The sequence below is a fragment of the Dunckerocampus dactyliophorus genome, chromosome 15 (genome assembly GCF_027744805.1).
Source record: "Dunckerocampus dactyliophorus isolate RoL2022-P2 chromosome 15, RoL_Ddac_1.1, whole genome shotgun sequence".
In the NCBI taxonomy this organism is placed as follows: Eukaryota; Metazoa; Chordata; class Actinopteri; order Syngnathiformes; family Syngnathidae; genus Dunckerocampus; species Dunckerocampus dactyliophorus.
In genome coordinates this window covers 7,972,201-7,992,973 of record NC_072833.1, presented here as the reverse complement: position 1 = coordinate 7,992,973, position 20,773 = coordinate 7,972,201, and the positions used below count along the sequence as shown (strand labels likewise).

General features: G+C 41.1%; 1 protein-coding gene and 1 long non-coding RNA gene across 2 annotated transcripts in view; one reads left to right on the top strand and one right to left on the bottom strand.

The window, feature by feature from the left end:
- LOC129168434 (uncharacterized) overlaps window positions 1-20,773 on the bottom strand; it is a 76,961-nt gene that overhangs the window by 25,374 nt on the left and 30,814 nt on the right. The window lies entirely within an intron of this gene.
- LOC129168442 (uncharacterized) lies at window positions 14,714-20,380 on the top strand. Its single transcript, XR_008566262.1, has 3 exons — window positions 14,714-14,775; window positions 16,314-16,428; window positions 18,426-20,380. It is a non-coding gene; the product is annotated as an uncharacterized LOC129168442 (long non-coding RNA).

The window sequence follows — 20,773 nt, the reverse complement described above, 5'->3', positions numbered from 1 at the left end:
CAATCTTGCCTCCATCAGGTAGAAACGGCCACATAAGCATGCAAGCACACGCTTCAACTCAATATAAATGTCTGTCTACACTTGCATTGATTAGCGGTGTTGCGCGTAGTGACAAATAAGGTGCATTCCAGCCACCTCATTATCTACTTTGCTGTCATCTGCTATCAAAGCACATCCCCCCTACTGCAACACTGCTGTCTGGAATGGCTGATAGCTAATCAATCACACGTCATATTCCCAAAATACTGATGCGCATATTAGTCCGGACTTCTAAGAGAGAAGGGACAGACAAAGGCAAACTGCTTTGTCACCTGTACAGTTAACAACACTCATGTCATATTTCCACAATAAATAATAATAATAAATAAAAATATATTTTGACACAACAAAGTAACATAGTAAAAAATGAAAGTAAGTATAAATTGTAGTATAATGAGGAGAAAAATACACTAGAGTGAAAATACAATTTCCCCTCTGGGAATCGATTCATAAAATAAAATGGAAAAATGGGGAAAAAAATACATTTTAACAATTTTATTTTTTTTATAATTATCATCACCATTAATAGTATTATTTGTGGATATGCTCTCTTTTGTTTTTTAGCATTTTTCAAATCTATTAGTTCCTTTCAGCCAACTTAATGCAATGATGCAGTAATGCTAACAGTTAGCATCTCTATGCTAACAAAATGAACCTATTCTAAACCTTTCCTTACACATGGGGGGTTGAGGGGGGGGGGGGGGGGGGGGGGGGTTGGGGGGGGGGGGCATGTTCTGCACTCAATTGGATTTGTAGTGTTTTTTTAATGGGCCACACTTGCGCCAATACATTTCCACTGAAGAAGGCTCCACCTAATCAATACCATTAGGTGTCTTCATGTGGTCTAAAAACTCAGAACGTTGAGCAAATTGAATCCCGCCACAATGTGACACATACACCATGCGTGTAAATGCGAACCCATTTATCACAGAATGGAAACAGCACACCATTTATTTTCCTGGAAATGCAGTATTCCCAAGACCTATTAGCGCAAATTGAAAGCGTATAGACTACAGCGCAGTTTGCTCATAAATCACAAAGACTGTCGTAATTGTAAGCGGTGGCCTATGTAGAGAAGAATAATTAGGTGGGTTGGAGAAAATAACAGCGGCAGTTTGCCTGATTAAGATTTAGAAGTTGGCTGCTTGTTTTTGTTTTCACACAAAGTAATCAATAATAACAGATTTAAAAAAAAAAAATCATAAAATAATACAAGATTGAACTGTTGTGTTAACCCCTGCGGTTATACCCTCCTGAACAATATCTTCGGAGAACTCTGAGGAAAATTAAAAGTATTTTTCGCACCTTATACTGTATACATGAGCATACATGGCCATTAAAGGTCAAATATTGTGGTTTTTTTCAACTATTTTAAATGTGCTTCTAAACAGAACATGGTTGGCATTTTTGGAGGGTTTTTTTTTTAGGGTTTTATCGTCGAAATAGGTGTTTCCCCTTACGTGCATTCTTAGCTCCCACATGCTAGCCGTTTTTTCTCTCTTTAGGACACGCAGAAAAGAGAAAGACGTGTGGTCATGTTTCACACAATGATTGTGGATGATGGTGAAGAAGTAGATTGTTTTTATTGTGCCTAGTTCACATGCAGTTGCATTATTTAGTTGACTTGCATTGCTGATGAAGGTGTATGAATGTATTGTCTCTGGCTTCTTCTTCTTCCTTTTGTATTGTTAATTTGTGTCTGCATTGAGATGTAGTGGTCGCCTCGGTACACCACATCGCCAACCCCCTGCACGAGCCGATTGGTCCACGATCGCCGGACTTCCTGTTTCCTGCACAATCACAATGTATAAGACGCTTGGCCAGGGAGAGATGGATGTTCTTCGCTGTTGCCTGTGCTAAGGCCTGCGTACTTCTGTGGGCAGCAGGTACAACTACGGGACCCAGATACTGTATCTGTAGTAGTTTTGTTTGTTAGAAATAAAACTTCTGAATTGGAAAAGAACTGCCTTCGTCTCCATCATCCCTCCATAGAATTCCACGCTTCAATCGGCAAATTTTTTTTTTTTAAAGTGCACTTTTCCTTTAAAGCTGATGCAAGAAATAGAAATAATACCCTGTACAACAAGTATATAAATATGGACCTATGTAGCATTGGTATGCATAGCAAAAATGAGATATGCCTCAACTCAGGTGAATGCAGTACACTTAGGGTACATTTACACAGCAATACACCCATAAAAAAGGGAACTTTTTATAAGATTTACAAATTAATTTGGCTGAAATTGATCTAATATGCACGCCAGGCCACTAGTTGGTGATCACTTTGGAATGACGACACCTTATGTGCACGCGCCAAACTGTAAGAACAGCCGTAAGTGTCGTTTTCAAATACCTCCACCTGTTTTGAACCTCAACACTTCCTAGTTTAAAACAGTGTTGTGCAATTAAAGTCTGTGCTGCTTTGAGCGCTCACTGATTATCCCCCCATAAAGAGGAGATGGCCTAATAAACCAACTTCATTTCAAGGTCCATAAAACTGACGGCCTGTGAGGCTGTGCGTGATGAGCAGCGTAGTTAAGTTTAGGACCGGCCAGGTGCACCTTCATCACTGGTTGGTTATCATGATGAGGGGCACTGGGCTCCTGGAGGGCCCAATAAATTAACCCCACTCTCGCAGATGCATTAATCCCTCAGTGCATTCCCCAGTGGTTACAACTTTACCCTGCTTGCCGTTGCTGTGATTTGATGAGCCACTAATGGTGGTTGTTTTTGTGAACGGTGAACATATTATCATTGCGATGTAATGCAGTGTTGGAATAAAATAGCCTTTTTGCCCCAATAAAGCATGTCACATAAGGCCATTTTGGAGACAGAATTCTTATAGAAAGAGTCTTTTGAATTAAGAGGTGACAGATTGATCGGAAAGTTCAAACCCTTCTTAGTGCCCTTCTCCACAATTCAAACACACTAATTTCCTTTTGTATTTATATAGCTGCGGACAATGGACAGAATTGAAATGACCAACGTTAAGGTCTCTCTCTTTGAATTTAATAGTAAAATGGCACATATTTAAGTTATTTGTATAAATGACTTTCTGAAAATGCACAAATATTAGAATATATATATTTAATATATAACATAATCATACAATATAAAATTTTTTTATTATAATATAAAATATAATCCTCTTGATTAGGGACACAAATGCTCTACCTGACCACCCAAAATAACAATTTTCAATATGATAATGATGATGACAATGATAGTAAATATAAATGATCTTCAGAACTTTTGTACGTACACTCCTGAGATTTTAAGACGAGTTGAAAAATTGCAAGAATTTCCCTTTTGCACTGTTGGATTTTAAGGAGGTAAGTAGAGCTTCAAAATGCAAAAAGAAGAACTGTGAGTGAGACCAAAACATTTTTGAGTAAGCAATTAATTGGAAACAACCATTAAAATGAAATAGGCTGTTCAGCTGATCAAAAGCTTAAGGCCACAGCCTTTAAAAGGCAAAATCCTGGCACAAATGTGGATTCAATGTCATTTTCTGTCACACTGTCATAATATCTTGAGGGCAAAGGCAAAAAAGCTTTCTCTCTTTCAGTGTGGTTGGATTGTTGAGCTGCATAAGCATGGCCTCTCGCAACGTGCCATTGCTGAAAAACAATGGTCAGGTTGGACGCAGTAAGACAGTCATTAATCAAGCATTAATCATTGCTAAGTAACTAACTAAGATGTCAATTTCTCCTCCTCGGACAACAATTGTGGGCGTAACTTGGTTTGTTGAATGGTTTTGCTCTGATCAACCAATCAGAGGACGGAAAAGTGCCAATGTCATTGTGGGCTGGCTAGCTGGCCCTGAAAGGCAAATCTGAAGTCTGCTTGGCTAAAAAAAAAACAGCCCCATTGCTAATAGCGTGTATGTGACATAGGGCAGCACTACTGATTCTGAAGGCCCTGGGCAGATTAACACATAGAAGCTGAAATCTGATTGGACAAAAAAAATCTAACATACACATACACTAGTAGAACCACGAAATACACTACTAAACAAATATAATAAACTGTTGTGAATATATAATACAATTTCATTAGAATTTACGTTGTAAATGTAGGTCAGTGCTTCTGGTAGTGGTTTGGCCAGCAGAGTAGTCTTTGCTGGCCCTGACTGCATACCACTGTGTAATAATAATAATAATAATAATAATAATAATAATAATATTGGTCCCACCCCAATATAAGCCAAAAATCTATAATAATTGCTCATGTTTTAGTTTGATATATGCTCAGTAGACAGAACAATCAGTAGGAAGTAGCAAACAGTCACAGTCTACTTGCAGTACAAGATGTCAGCACATGGATATCCTACACATTTTCACACCTTCCTACAGCCAAAACTCATTTCCAAACTCCCTTTTTTCCCCTGTAAAGCAACAGTAACTCCAACTGATGGCTAATTTTATCTCCTGAATCTTCAGATCTGCACTGTAATTCATTAAATTCTTATCTTTTTCTTATCTTCTTGACAAGTGAGGATACAGTGCGACCAGTGCGTGATTGAGTGATGAGCTCAATGAAGGTGATTAAAATGGCCTGACGTGAATTAAAATGGAAGAAATTCTGTAAAAATGAAATATAAAGCCAATAAAAACAGTCTTATGGTCACACATGATCTGCCTGGTATGATTACTTCCTGTGCAAAAGCCTTCAATATATGATTGCCGTGCTGAGCCATGGGTGAGTGAATATCTTGCTTGTAGTGCCAAACCTACTCGCTGTGCTGCAGTGCATTTAAGCCTTTTCTTTGGTCTTCAGCCTTGAGCGTCTATCAAAACATATTACATTGTCCTGCGTCAGCACAGTGGCAGCTCGCCTGTGTCGGCTCTTTGAGGCTTTGACTGTGGTTCCCTTACAGTGAGCAACATAAGGACCCATCATTGTGGACGTGTGTGTTTGTGTGTCTCATTCAAACTCTCCCAGACTATCACAAAACAATATCTAGTCTTCCGTTTTTTTAGAGGCATAATGATCAATACTGTACAACCACACACTAGTTTTAGAATCCTGAGACAAATGGTCAATGGTTTACAGACAAATAGTTGCTAAGTTCGACACAAAGATGTTTTGCTTGATGTTGGCCACGTTTTTTAACCAAATTTCCTCAAATTTTGCACATGTGCTAGGCAGTCCCCTGAAGGTCTGTGCCAAATTTTGTGATGATTCAACTAAGCAACTTAGTTATAGTGTTTTTTTTGTACAGCACATTGACTTCCATCCATCCATCCATCCATCCATCCATCCATCCATCCATCCATCCATCCATCCATCCATCCATCAATTTTCTTCAACTTATCCGAGGCCGGGTCGCGAGGACAGCAGCCTCAGCTGAGAAGCCCAGGCTTCCCTCTCCCTGGCTGCTTCGTCCAGCTTTTCCCGGCCAATCTTTCCAGCATTCCCAGGCCATTTGAGAAACAAATGACTCTCCAATGTGTCCTGAGTCTTCATCAAGTTCTCTTACCAGTCGGACGTGCCCTGAACACCTCCCAAGTCAGGCATCCTGACCAGATGCCTGAGCTACCTCATTTGGCTCCTTTCAATGCGGATGACAGTGCTTCTCACCTTGTCTCTGTGGGAGAGCCCAGCCGCCCTACGACGAAAACTCATTTCAGCCACCTGTACTCTCAATCTTGTCCTTTCGGTCTCTACCCAAAGTTCTTGACCATATTTGAGGTCAGGAACAGAGACAAAAAAATTGAGAGCTTTGCCTTTCGGCTCAACTTTGTCTTCATGGACCGATGCAGAGTTCGCATTACTGACGGCGTGGCACCAATCTGCCTGTCAATATTCCATTCCATCCTTCCCTCAATCGTGAACAGAACTCTGAGGTACTTAAACTCCTCCACTTGGGGCAGGATCTCATCCTTGACCCGGAGATGGGACTCCAACCTTTTCCGGGCGAGAACCATGGACTCGGACTTGGGGGTGCTGATTCTCATCCCATCCGTTTCACACTTGGCTGCGAACCAATCCAGAGAGAGCTAAAGATCATGGCCTGATGAAGCCAGCAGGACCACATCATCTGCAAAAAAGAGGGGCACCAATGCTGCAGCCACCAAACCGCATGCCTCAACACCCAAACTAGTGTGATTTCCGGAAATGCGGACCAAGCTCTGACACCAGACATACCGCCCAAATTAGGTGGTCTGGTACCTCATACTTGCCACAGGATTCCTCGAAGAACACGGTCAAATGCCTTCTCCAAGTCCACAAAACACATGTAGACTGGTTCGGCAAACTCCCATGCATCCTCAAGGACCCTACCGAGAGGACGGGCACTCTGAACAGTCAGGACCCATCCCCACACCCAAAGGTGGAAGGAGACTACCCTCTCGTTCACTGGGTAAAACGTGCCCTGAGAATGCCACCCCTGGCGGTCGTCTCCCACAGCTGACAACGGAATAAAGTCCAGCCCCTCTGGAGAGGACTGGTTCCAGGGGCCTGGCCATGCGTCCAGCTGAGTGCAAATATGCACCAGAGATGTGACATTCCACATACAGAGAGCTAGTTTCTGCAGCCGAGGATGTGCCTGACGTCAGTTGAGTGCTGTGGTCAGGAACAGTGTCTCAGGTTTCCTGTGTGAGATGATTCATGTGAACAACAGCAGTGTAGTCTCTATTTCTCCTATACATTTCTCAGTACACAGAGGAGGACTCTCCCCCAGGGGAGGAAGAGCGAGCCTTTCCTCGGCCATCCTCAAACTAGACGCACCAACTACACATGACTTCCTAGCATTCCCATTTGCTAATAGACTGTAACGCACGCATAAAGCTTTATTCTAATAGACCCACCCACAAAATGTGATACATTGTAAAGGATTATCATTACAGATACTCTATTAAGTTGTCACTCAATACCTTCACTCCCTCATGCACGTTCATTCACACATTGCTGGGAACGAAGACATTATACTGGTGAGAAACACCAGAATGACAACCTGCGGTTGTTGCAGTCATGCACTGAACGCACAGATCGGTCGTGTGAAGCTAAAACGGCATGGTCTGTCCACCATAATTAGATGCAAGAAAATATGTACACCAAAAAACCTGCAATACAATGTTTGTTCTTCATGTACGAACAAAGGCGATATTTTTCTGTTGAGAGGACAATTTGTTTTATAGTTGAAAATGTCAACAGCTCTCTGACAAGCTTGGCAGAGAAAGATGAATTGTTATAGTGTGGGTAAACAAGAGGGAGACAATGTGGTCACGATCCGTAAAGGGACTCGCAAATACCTTGTGTCCCTTTTATCCACTGTTAGAATAAGATACAAAGAAAGAATATAAAAAGAAAACCTGCTAATTTTAATGCCTGATATGAATGCACTGATCGGGGGTGTCCAAAATGCTATCTGTTGAGCTTGGATATACAGAAGAACCCTCCATCTTGAAGTTCATTCATTCATTCAGCATTATTTCATGTATTTGCCTTCTTGCCAAATCTATCTCTAGCGGGTGCTGCTGTATAAAAAAACAACAAAAATGCTGGCCTTTTCTGTCTTTGGAAGGACGGCAGCGACCAATACCTTCCAGCTCACGCACATCTCTGTCCCTTCACGGTGAGAGCTTTATGGAGTACTGCAGCGCCTCTGTATTGTCTTGTCCGATTAGCACCTCTCCTCAGCAGTCCAGAAGGCGACTGAGGAGGAGCGTGCCAGAATGACAGGAAATGACATCACAGCGATGTCAAAGTTCACACAACAAAAAGGAATGCAAATAAAATAAAGACTGCCCATAAAAAGGTGCGTATAACAACAAATGCATACGTGACATTAACATACGTTAATTTGTGGAAAAAAATGTATTGTTCCTGAACAGGAAGTGGGCGGGATATAACGCTGGCAACACGTTAGAAAGTCTAATCTAAGATATTTAAGACGTTTTAGTTGCAGTTTGGGCCGCCGCGTGTCACTGAGGGCTGATGGTGGTCCCGCAGCTACACCGGTTGCAAACCACTGATCCAAAACATACCAGATAATGTGTGATGGAGGCAGTGTCGTGGAACTATGGTGAGTAATGGCCCTAAACGTACTATAAAAGCAAGATTTTTTGAATAAAACTGAATATTCTTCAATGGCCCACTGTATTAATTAGTACCTCCTAAATGGACAGTTAAGTGTTGTTATTATTACTCTATTATTAAATAGAGTGTCTTCACCTTCACAAGATCAAATTCGTGAACAGGAAAGACAGAACATGTCTAAAGAAAATCCTCAACCGGTATTTAAACGATAGGGAGATGATGCAAAGCACACCACATCAATGTCGTGGAGGTTATGAAATAGGCATGTATGGATGAAGATGTACCAAAATTAGAACTGCATGGTCACAGAAGGCCTATCTCATGTCGTGTGCGCTGACGTGAAACATGATATCAATGGGATATTAGCAAATACGTGACTGAAATTGACTTAATACTGCACATACCCTATAGCAGTGGTTCTCAAATAATGGGGCGGTCCCCCTTGGGGGGAGTGCAGGGAAATGTCGGGGGGAGCGTGAGAGGCAGGGAGGACTTTCAGTATTAGTGCAGACCTGCCAACATGTATGAATTTGTTGTACTCAGCATGCAATTTGACTCTTAAATACGCGTGCATGCATCGCTGCTCTCCATTTTGTTGCATTTCGCTGGTTTCAGGTTCAAGTTCAGTCTATACAGTACAGATAAATAAATAGATATTATCAGTTTCTCAATACTATTTCAAATTGGGGGGCGCGAAAACATTTCTGTCCCCCCTTGGGGGCATGACAGAAAATAATTGAGAACCACTTCCCTACAGGTCACCACTGCATTATTGAACCATTGTGTATTACCAATGTGTTTCTTATCCTGGCTGGCAATAATTTACCTCCAATGCTCCCAAGTCGCTTCACACTTCATATTGCGTGAAAGAGGAAACACGAGCACACCTGCGACCATCCTTGCTTCTGGCTGCCTACCCGTATTGGATTCATTCCCACATTCGGCCCCATGGCTCCCCTCCAGTGATAGAGTCTCATGTGTGGGTGTATTTAAAGGGGTAAAAAAAAAGAATACACTGAAACTATCTCAGATCAAACAGTTTCCATAGCAACACCTTAGCTAAAGTTTCACAGGTATGGGGATGGTGAGGCTAAGAGCGGCCGTTATTCCGGCTCTCGTCCGCCGTCTCGGAATAAACCTCTCAACACTCGCTGACTTTAATGAGATACGCGTGGAATTCTGATGGAGGGCTGTCATGGAATGCTAACAGAGCATCTCTCCGTGGAAGCAAGGGGATGTGTGCCAGCAAATAAAATAAAGAGCAGCCTTGAAATGCTGTTTATTAATGACCTTCTGAAGGGGGCTGGAGTTGTCATGCATTATTAAGTAACAGGGAGACAATGTCGACTTAATCAGAAGGAAACACAACATACTAAATCACGAGCGAGGGACAAAACGTATTGGGAAATTAACATGGAAATCGCAAAATATTTGTTCATCGATTATAATGACACGTATTGTAATAAATCACAAGAGAAATAAGATTTCGGTCATTGCATTGTCAGGAAACTGTTGTTGACACCCCGCAGACCGGCAGACTGATGTCGACATAAGCGGTTGTCGACATAAACTGGCTGTTGCTTGCACATTTACTTGTGACTTTGGCCAGAGTCATCAGGAGAATGGGCGATAATTAAGGTAATAAAGATCATAATAAAGATTTTTTAACCTAAGGTGGTTTTTTACATGGTTTCCTCCATTTGTGCATTTAGATCATTTAGATTCTTCTCTTCTCTTTTTTTGTTTTTTTAACTTTTTTTTTTTTTTACACAAACTTAAGTAAAAAAGAAAGAGAATTTTTTTTTTTTTAAAGGAAGAGGGGAATTGAGGTATATACACAGAGTCACAGGGTCACTGATCACAGGCACATGTCATTGTCCACAGTTTGTATATAACGCTCTCATTTTTTCCAATATTTTCACCCCTCGTGTTGTTGTAGGCAAAGGTTAAACTTCCATCCAGTCATAACTTCCATTATTCTTATATGTTTAACAATTTCCACCAACACAGCTAAAGAGGGTGTATCTTTTTTAAGCCAATATTTAGTAATAGCTTTTTTGCAGCAACAAGAATGATCCTAAATAGATATACATCACTTTGACATATTCCCTCTGGAGGTATACCAAAAAACAAAGTAAAAAAAGACATTTCTACTGGAGTACCTAACAATGAATATCTACATTTTTTCACCTCCTTCCAAAAGTCAGCAATAACCAGGCATGACCAAAACATATGAACATGGTCCGCCTGGGCAGATCCACACTCCCTCCAACAGGATGAGGAAGTAGAAAATACTTTTGATTTCCGCACAGGTGTAATAAAGAATCTAACCAAACTTTTCCAACAAGTATCTGAATTGCTAGCACAATTTTGAGATTTCCATCCCTCCAACCAAAAATTCTCTGGTATCTCAACTTTTAAATCTTTATCCCATTGTTTTTTCACACATAAATAAGTTTGATTATCAATAAAACCTAAAATTGTATACATTTTCCTTACAATATTTTTTTACTACTGAATCCTTTATAGGTACTGTATCTACGAAAATCTGAATTAAATTAGAAACATTTTCAGTCAGAAGTTTGTATTTCCTTTGTAAAATAATGACAAAGTTGAAGGTACCTGATGAAATCATGTTTACCGAGTCCAAATTTACACTAAAGATTTTGAAAACTGTCCAACTGACCTTTGACAATAATACCAATAAATGTTCTTATGCCTAATTGTAACCATCCATCCATCCATCCATTTTCTATGCCTCTTCTCCTCATTAGGGTCACGGGGGTATGCTGGGGCCTATCCCAGCTGACTTCAGGCGACAGGCGGGGTACACCTTGGACGGGTCGCCAGCCAATCGCAGGGCACATACAGTATAGACAAACAACCACTCATACTTACATTCATACACTGTTGGCTGGAAATGTGGATCACATGCCAGCCAGCCCAGATCCTTAATTTGTTTTTGCCGCTGGAGCATCTTTACAACTTCAAGCCATGACGGATGTACACAAACAAAAGTTCCCAGGTTATAAAACTGATTTTGCCTCTCGCGCAAAAGAACGTAAAAGATGCATAAATACGTCTTTGGGAGCAAAAAAATTACAAATACGTCTTTGGTATTGAATGAGTTGATTCATATATTTTGGAAATATCGTGATAGAGTGAAGCCGTAAAATTCGAAGCGCAAAGTGGCGAGGGATTACTGTGCAGTCCACAGTCCGCAGTCTGTTATTATATTTATATTATATTATTTGTTGGAACAAATACATTACAAAAACACGTCTGAACCCTAATGAGCCAGACACAGTGTGTGTGTGCCCCCGTCTTCATACAAACATTGAATATATTTCCATATATTTTTTATACTTGCCACACTCATAACCACCCACAGTGCATGCACCAGCATACTCTCTAACATGCCAAAACATATATGTATATATTATCCTGAGGGGGAGTGCACAAGTCCATATATCACAGACAAAAAAAAAAAAAAAACGGCCTAAAACTCTGACAGGTCCAGTAATTGCATTCAGCGGATCATAAAATTGCACGAGTTGCATCACTCTTGCCCTGATGACAAGAGGAGGCGGTGAGGGGATGCAGCCGCAGGTTTAAATGCACGGCGCGTTCCAATGCAGTTAATTAAAAAATGGAGCGTGCGTATAGCGATGCGTCACCTCGGCACCGAGCCTCGCCAAAAAAGTCGAATGCGTGAAGAGTTTCGATGCGCCATTTATTTTTCCTCACCTCCAACCCGCAGAAGCTCAGAGACTCCATTAATTGCTCGAGCGCTCGTCTGAGTAAATATACTGGACACACATGGATGTTTCTCATGCTGAAGACATTTTAGTCAACAGCATGTTCAAGTGCAGAAAATCTGTTGAGTATATCCAATTTAGTACACTAATTGAGCCTATTTAGAAATACTGGCGTGCTTCTTGAGCCTTGCCTTAGCCTGCTGAAGGCCATTGCTGAGTTCCACAGCATGCATGCTGTCGCTGTCAGAATGGCCTCCACTATCTTTGTTTTACAGTTTGCCAACTTGCAAAGGTTAAGACTAAGAAGAGATGACAATATTTTTTTGTTTGTCCTTCCAATGATGGTATAGATTAGACTATGCTAGAAAACATCTAAAAATTCCCTCAAGATTCTATGTACTGATGAAAGCAAGGTGGAAAAAGCATGGTGAAGATGAAGGCTTTTATTTTCCACTATTTTGCCTGGGAAATTTCCCATATTTTCAAACGCAAATGGTGACAGTTAAGACTATATTGTTGGACACGGTGAAACATCTCCAAAATTTCCTTGCTGTCTATGCTGAACTGAAACTGGTCTTGAAAAAGTGCATAGTGAACAAGCCTTTGAACGTCAAATAGAACAGACTTCGTAATTGGTGGCTTTGTGTCGACCCGCGACAGGATTTTCAAAGTCTTTCTCTGCCACAATGCAGATGACAAGAGAAATGCAAAGCTGTCAAACTAAAGTAAATTGTCTTTTTTTAATTCACTGAAGAAGACAAAAAGAGTTACTGGCAAGCAGGCGGCTGAGGAATGGCTGACGTTTCAATCAAACGTAAAAAGCACACGAGGGAAGATGCCCGTTTGAATTAGAATGTTTTGCTATTCAAATGAAGTAAAATATTTATTTTGAGGGAAAATAAGGCTTGATCCGAAAAAAAACAACAAACAAACAAAAATCAAACCTAAAGGTGCATTCAGACCAGACGCCCACGCGTGTTTTGTCATTCCTTGAAGCTATTTCATAAAACAAAAGCTTTTCTGGAAGCTTTTGAGTGTTGCCATTTCCATGGCAACCGCATGTCCGGCAGCCATGAGGTTTCTGGAAAATGCTCAGATTTACGCGGCGGGCAAACATAAAAGGCCATTGCAAACATTAAAAAAAGCACAATGTGGCTGAATTTGAAATCCATACTGTTTAATTACCTTTACTGTTACAACAATCCACCAAGCTTGTATTTGACACAAATACTGACCCTAAGCCACTAAATAAAATCCTGCAGTTGTATATTTTTTTGTACATTGAAATGTCCTGCAGGTCTTGTGTCTTCTTTAAAGTGATAATGTCCAACAGACACCTCAGAGGAGACGTGCTCAGTGCTCAACATCAGACATGACATGCTCACATTAGTTGAATTAAATCCACCGATGTCAGCTATGAGTTCATCAAGACAATTCAAAAGTCTATTTTGCAGGTGAAAAGTGTTGTTGTAAAGTGACCAGGCAGGAGATACATGCTGTTGTATTTTCAAAGAAATACTCTAGCGACCAGTAAATGCGGTCATTATTTCCACAGAGTGATTTAATTTTAAGGTATATGTGATGCCACCAAAGAGGCTTTCCAGACGCTAATGACAGAGACAGGGTGGTTAGAGAAGACAGTTGCCATTTATTGTTCAAGTATACAGTACAAGTAATACAGTGAAAATGAGAGGTGTCAATTTCGTTGTGGGCCTCTAAATTTCCTGCTTGCGCTCCTAAAATTTTAAGTTAGTGGCCACCGTGCCCCTAGTAAAAAAACTTAGTCTGGAGCCTTGCAATATCTGTGGATAATAAAGTCGCCTCATACTGTATATGGCCATTAAAAACATGCATTCCTTAAGCCAAGGACACATTTAAATGTAAAAAAGACAGTTTAGGACCTGTGTTACATGGAAAAGATGGAGCAGTCAGATCTTCAACTAACAAAGAGGTTCACAACCTAGGCGGAGGCCCTATTTTATATTCTCTTTGAGGAAACAGTGCGGTTCTTTGCTAATGTGAGTCTCCCTCTGAAGTCTCGGCCAAGCGCTCTCTGGGAGCATTCGCGATAGAAGTTGAGAAGCCCCCGTGTCGTTAGTTAAAGTGAATAAACAAACACTTCAGTTCCTTGATGAGATGTACTGCCACTGAGTTAGTCTGTTTGGTCTTTGGGTTTTGCCCTCCAAAGGGAGCAGCATGTATCAAACGCTGACTACTGGCAGTTTCCGATAAGTACAGAGCACTTACAGCGAGAGCAGTGACTCATGCATGTGTGCATTTGTACATATGCACCTATCTGTACCTTCTATTTCATAAATGTCGGTGAGCCGAGTAGGGTAAACAAGGCTTCACTAACAGGCCACATGAATAAATGCATGAAGGGTAGTTTGAATAAATGTGTACCTATTTTTAGGCCTGTGTGGTCAGACAGTGATACTTCCCTTCAGATATATCTGATGCTTGACAACAAAATGTCAGCCAGATCCAATATTGACAGAACACTTCTCAAAACAAATAGCGCTTACAGTATACTGTGGTAGACAGGAATTCATTATTGAGATTGTGTGCTGTGAAGCGGGTCATACAGCTTTGATACCTTATATTGACAAGATGGAACCAAAGGATGGATGAGAAATTATGGGGGCACCTGGCTATTATACTGAGCTGAAGTAAAAATTAGGGATGCGCTGATCAAGGTTATATGCTTCCGACTCCGATGATCTATGACCTAGGTTCCCAAACTGGGGTACGCGTACCCCTCGGGGTACTCAGATTGCTGCAGGGGGTAAGTAAATAAAACGTAAAAACGGCTTGACTACATTAGCGCCTAAATTTGAGATTTACGTAATGTACTCGAACGCCTCATGTGAGCAGCAGAAGAAAGGTGCCAGCATGAAGTTGTTCATTGTTGTGTGTGCGTTAGATCAACAAATAAGTAAGTTTGATGATGACGTTGTGCATTGAAACTGTTTAATCTTGAAGATTTTTTAAGGTCATTGATATTGTGTGCTAAATGAGAGTTGGTCTTCTTACGTGGTGCTATGACTAATGAGCCTGTCGTGTACTGTATTTGGTGACTGAATGCACTGACTATGTTAGAAAGCCCCCGAATAATGTGTCTTCTCGTCACTGTGTTTTGTGATTGAGACTTATGTGTATGACTTTCTACAACGCTGCACAGACGGACGTGTATTTTCTATTCTTCATTTCACCTCGTCCTTTTTTATTTTTATTTTTTTATACAAATGTTAATGCCGTGCATGAAGGCACAGAGGTGAGCTTTAATAATGTTAGCTTGATGCATAATCTCGTGCTCCTATGTCCATTTGGGTCAATAACAAGCCTCGTATTGAGCTAATTTCCTAATTGCTTTCAGTTCGTTATGTGCCTTTTGTTTTCATAATTACTTATAATTAATACGTTTACAAGTAACATTAGTTGCATTGTGCTAATCATTTCCATGTTGTTGCAAACCAAAGTACAGCAAAAGAGCAGAAAGATCACAGTTCACCACATCTTACCACAGCTGTCACCACTTGTTATAAATAAATTCACCTAGCAGAAGCTGCTAGGAGATATTTTACACCTCTAAAACCCTCTCCATTTTAAATTGGTAGCCTGTGTTTACAGTTAAACACGTGACACGTGATTTTTCAATAGAATGTCATATTATATTTAATAATATATCAAACGTGTCTGATTGTGTGGTTTATATATTTTAAGTGTTCAGGTGTAGCGCGTACATGACGTCCAGTCAGATGTCTGAAGGGGTACGTGACTGTGAAAAGTTTGGGAACCACTGACCCATGAGTGAAATTGGCCGATACTGATACCTATACCGATCACATTGATTAAGTGTACATTTTTAAATGTATTTATGATGAGTGCTATTGGCGTATAAGGGGGGGAAGTTAGGGGGTACCCTGACTGCCAGGGGGACCAAAAAATAGGTCATTATTAAAAAATAAAAAGGGGGTGGGGGGCGCCCAATGTGATTTTTTTTTTTTTTCATGGGGCTCAGAATTCCTGGTTGAACCCCAGGTAAGTTGCACACGGCAGACATGTTTCTTTTGTGTTTGGCACGCCTGCACAGTGTGAAGGAAAGTGGGCGGGGGACGCTCGCTGAAGTCAGCGTGCTGCAATAGTGCGAGCCAGAGGTGATGGCTTTTGTGATTGGCGTTGAAAGGCATTTATCGGCATATGCAGGTCACATGCTTTTTCACAGAAGTTGCCCGATATTGATCGGTGGCCGATCGATCGGAGCATCCCTAGTTAAAATGGAAGAAAATATACGGCATCTCAGAAAATCACCCATTTTTATTACAGCACAGTAGATCTCCTCCTATTTGCAGTTCGGCATTTGTGTCCCTGATTCGCTTTAGCAGATTTCTTTCTCTCTGCTTTAAATCGTAAATATACATATTTTTAAAATTGTAACTTAAATAGAAAGTGATTTGATGCCGCTATCTGCAGGGGATAAAAGAGTGCTGCAGCTATGAATCCAGCAGAGGGCACTGTCTCACATGTTAATTCACTCAACATTCTCCAGCCGGAAGATGCTTTGACAAGACGTGTAACTGCATGTCTTGTAAGTACAACACTGTATAATGTATGTCTAACTGTTTATTGATGTGTGAAACTTAATTTAAAATGTATTTAACAACCGTGAGAGGCATATTACAGGGTTGAGAGCATGACAAATAAGCATTTCTAGGGCTTTTTATGGGTGTGTCCGTTATTTGTGGTCTTTCACCATTCATAACCCCTGCAAATGGCAAAAAAGCAGCAGGGATCTACTGTACAGTATATCTTCTCAAGGGACATTACTATAGAAATTAAACATGTATGGCAGTATACATTCTATGCACAGTCATTATTGTCTAAATAGCTGGCTTATGTTGATTAATTACGATTTGGGGGGGTAACTAAGAGCTCCAGACAACCCGGATTGATAATTGATTATGGAGGCTTGTCCAAAAACTTTTGTCTTTATAATGTACAGTGAAACATAAAACATCCTGATGAAGTATTGTCAAATCTGTAGCTGTGGCTCTGTAGCACTGAGGATGATCGGTTTAGTTCAGAGCCGGGAGGCGGTGTTGCCAGCTGAAGTGTGCTAAAAGGTCGTTAAACGACACTGTGCACTAATTAGCATAATTATGTTGTCCTTTTATTTGCATTCAGCCTACTATCAGACGGTTCTTTCTGCACTTTCTGTATTTTAATGCTATCAAATTCGGATCATTACACAGTTAATATTAACTCTGGAAGTCACACTATGTCAGGATAGGTGAGCTTATTTGCTGAAGAAAAACCAAATGATCAAAATGACATCTGTAGCTGGCTGATGGATACATGTAGTTGGCAGAGCTCCAGGTGTTAATTTAAGATGTGTAGCGAAGCCTTTGATTTATTTATTTTTTTACACATGAAGTGGTGGGTGTGTGCACACAGCGGGCTCATCTTGTACGTGAGTTATAACATCATTAAAAAGTCTGTTCCGTACAAAGCGGACCCTTAACATTTCTTTCCATTCTTTTTATTATGTGTTCTTTCAACTCACACACACCACTAAGCAAACAGCAAGACCGTGACTTACTCCACACTTTATTTTTGGTTGTAAAGCGAACCAACACTCTTTTGCTTCCTGCATTCATTACACACAGAGTCTAGGACACACTCGCACACATGCACCACCAGTTGAATGATGTTTAATTCTAAATGATTGAGGTCTTTATCTGTCACAAAAGTATTGTGCTCGGGAGGCGCTATTGTTATTGTTGACTGTGTCACACAAACCATATCAAATCAAATCAAATCCAAATTGTATTTAATGTACTTTTTGTGGCATGTGCTTGCTGATTCAGTAGAGACAGCTCTATCGTGTACTGTAAAACCACATTAGCAAACCAAGATGCTGAAGGACACCACAGCGCTGTTAACACACACCAAATGCATTATGGGTGACCATTGATTGCCACCAAATTATACATGCACAAACATTGTCTGACAATACAGGAGGTGGAAGCTTGTTACAACCCATCACTTGCCAGTGTGCATCAGTTTAGGTCGTAATTACCGCTGCGCATGTTAACATAGCGGCTCTCTCGATGCTGTTTTGACAGGCGCCTGCCTCACAGTGCTGACACATGAATTGATGTAGTCGTGTGGAACTATTGACATTGCATGGAATTTGTACATGCTTGTTATTTCCCCAGAGGTTTTTTTTTTTTTTTTCAACTCAACAATCGAAAGTCATCATCAGATTGTCCTGGCACACATGGGGGACAGTTTTCAAAAAGATTGTCCCCATCCTTGAAGGATAGAGTGTGTGCTTGTGCAAGAAAAAGACAAGCTACAGTATTACATTTCTTGTTGCATAAAAGAAAAGCAGCTTGCTTGCACAGCACTGTCAAACATTCTGAAACATTAGAAGTTTGCCCTTTTTTTTTGTGCAAAGAGAATATTTGATGTGAGAGGACTGTCGACTGGAAATGGGGATATAGAGGTGGTGCTGACAGGGTAGAAATTATTCTAACCATAATGCTGGTTGTCCACAATCTCACTTTTTTTTTTTTTTTGCAGCGAGACAGAAATAGAACACGCCAACAACTGAAAATGGATTTGATACAATTGAGCTGACTGATGGCTTTTCCTTGAAGAAAACTCATGGAAAATGTGCAAAGATCTAACACAGGCTGGGAAGTGTTCTTTATTCCCAAACACAGCAACAAATGCATATTTGAGTTATGATAAGATGAGATGCAAATATCATCACTAGCCATTCATAAATCTCTTTTTCTGCAAACAATATCATTCATTTTTTAGGAGATTTTTCTACATTCTGGATAAAAAATGATGACTTGGCTCAGACTTGATATAGGTCCATGTTGTTATTAGTTGTTTTCGTCCCTGCCTCCTCCGTGCCTGTGTTTTCTTTTCCTTGCAGATGTCCTTGCTCTGGCTGAAGGCAGGACAACTGGGCACACCTGCAGCTGATTGCTTTGCTATCCACTTAAGCTGACTGCTTGCAGCTGTGAGACGCTGGCTCGATCTTTGATGCCTGCTTGTCACTCTTGCGTGGACTTGGTCATTTGCCTGCAGCACATGTGTCAATGGAGGGCCCGAAACACTGCAGGTTTTCTCTCCAACCAGTTTCTCCAGCAGGTGATTTCATTGATGACCTCCTTCCCTCAAATTGAAGGAGGTGTTGATCATTAAAATCACTTTTGTGACCGGCTGGAAAAAAAACCTGCAGTGTCTCGGCCCTCCATGGCACGACTTCGACACCCCTAGCCTAGAGGATTACTTCTTTGTTCACGACATTTTCCTGCGTTTTAAGGACTATTGCGAAGCGTCACCTGCAGGATTAGCCCAGTTGCTACCCTGCCTTCCAAGCCAGCTTTTGACCTATGTTGACCTTTTGCGAGTACAATTGCTTCCATGGAGTTTTTCTGCTAGTTCTTTTGTTAGTGAATTTTGTTTTTGTTGATACTTGGCTTAATAAAAGACTTGAATTGGACTTCCGGTGGCACGCTAACAAGATGGACATGTAGTTGTGGGCTCCCTAGTATCGGCTTTCAAAAGTACCTCCAATTAATACAAACCAGCCTTACAGATATTCTAACCCGATTATGAAAGGAGGGAAACAGCAAAGGAGTCATAAGGCAACCAAAACACAGTGAATGGCGGAGAAAGATGACTGGAGAAATGGCAACAAAGATGAAGTGGCTCCAGAAGCTAACACGGCTATTGATGATGCAATGCTTCGTGGTCTTTCACGCCTTACCCCGGAGTTTAACAGCTTTAAAGACGACTTGAATCAACGCTTCAGCGACACAATGCTAACATACTGGAGCTGGAGTCAGCCTGCCAAGCAATGAAAGACGTGCTTCTGACTGTGGTGAAGGAAAAAGTCGACTTGGGGAAACAAGATTGTTTGTTTGTTTCTTCTCAGCCGATTCTCCAGATCAGCAATCTTTGGATTTATGGGATACCAGAGGAGGCAGAAGGGACACCAATAATCGATTTTGTGAACACTTTGCTTAAGAAACACCTCACACTGATGTGCAAATACAGTGAGCTCACCAGGCGCTTTGACCCAAACCTAATACGCCCGCAGCTTCCAGATCAATTGTAGTTAACTTCCTGCAGTTGTACGTGAAGGAGATGGTTCTACAGAAAGCACGGCAGAAGATCGACTCTACTTTGACGACTATGCTGCTGCTATTTTGGAAAAGTGCAAGGCATATGGCCCAATAAAAGTGTTATTGACGCAGAAGGGCATTCGTTTTTTTGAAACACCCTACACGAAGATGCGAGTGCACTGGGAAACATGACTTCAGATCCACGAGAGTGCACGTGAGGCGGCCCAGCATCTAAACAAACAAGGCATCGAGGTGACATAACGAGGGAGCACCCAGCGGCAACAGTGGAGGGGCGACTGAGGGAGCTGTTGCCATGGAAACGATTCGGCGCGGCAGACACAACTGCACAACATGTGAAGGAAAGGCCCACTGAGTTCAGAAGAAACCACCGGCCATAAAGTTTGATATTGGATGTGTGTGTGTGTGTGTGTGTGTGTATGTATAAATAAATAAGGGATGTCCGATAATATCGGCTCACTGATAATATTGGCCCACTGATGCTATCGCCGTGATATTGGCATAAAAATGTACAGTAATATCAGTCAATATCTGTATCAGGATTTTTTTCCCCTATAATGAAGCCTATAATAAACATAATGCTGGGTATCGGCCTCTAGGCTCCCGTATTTGCCGGCACGCAAACGATGACTTCATCAAATCGCCTCTCAAGCGTGGGTGGCTAGTACTGGACTAGCCATGTGAGTGCTTTGAAAGTTACGTTCAACTTTAAGCCTTTCAAACTCATGGATCAAAGCTTCAGGACAAGAGGAAGTATGTAGGATATAA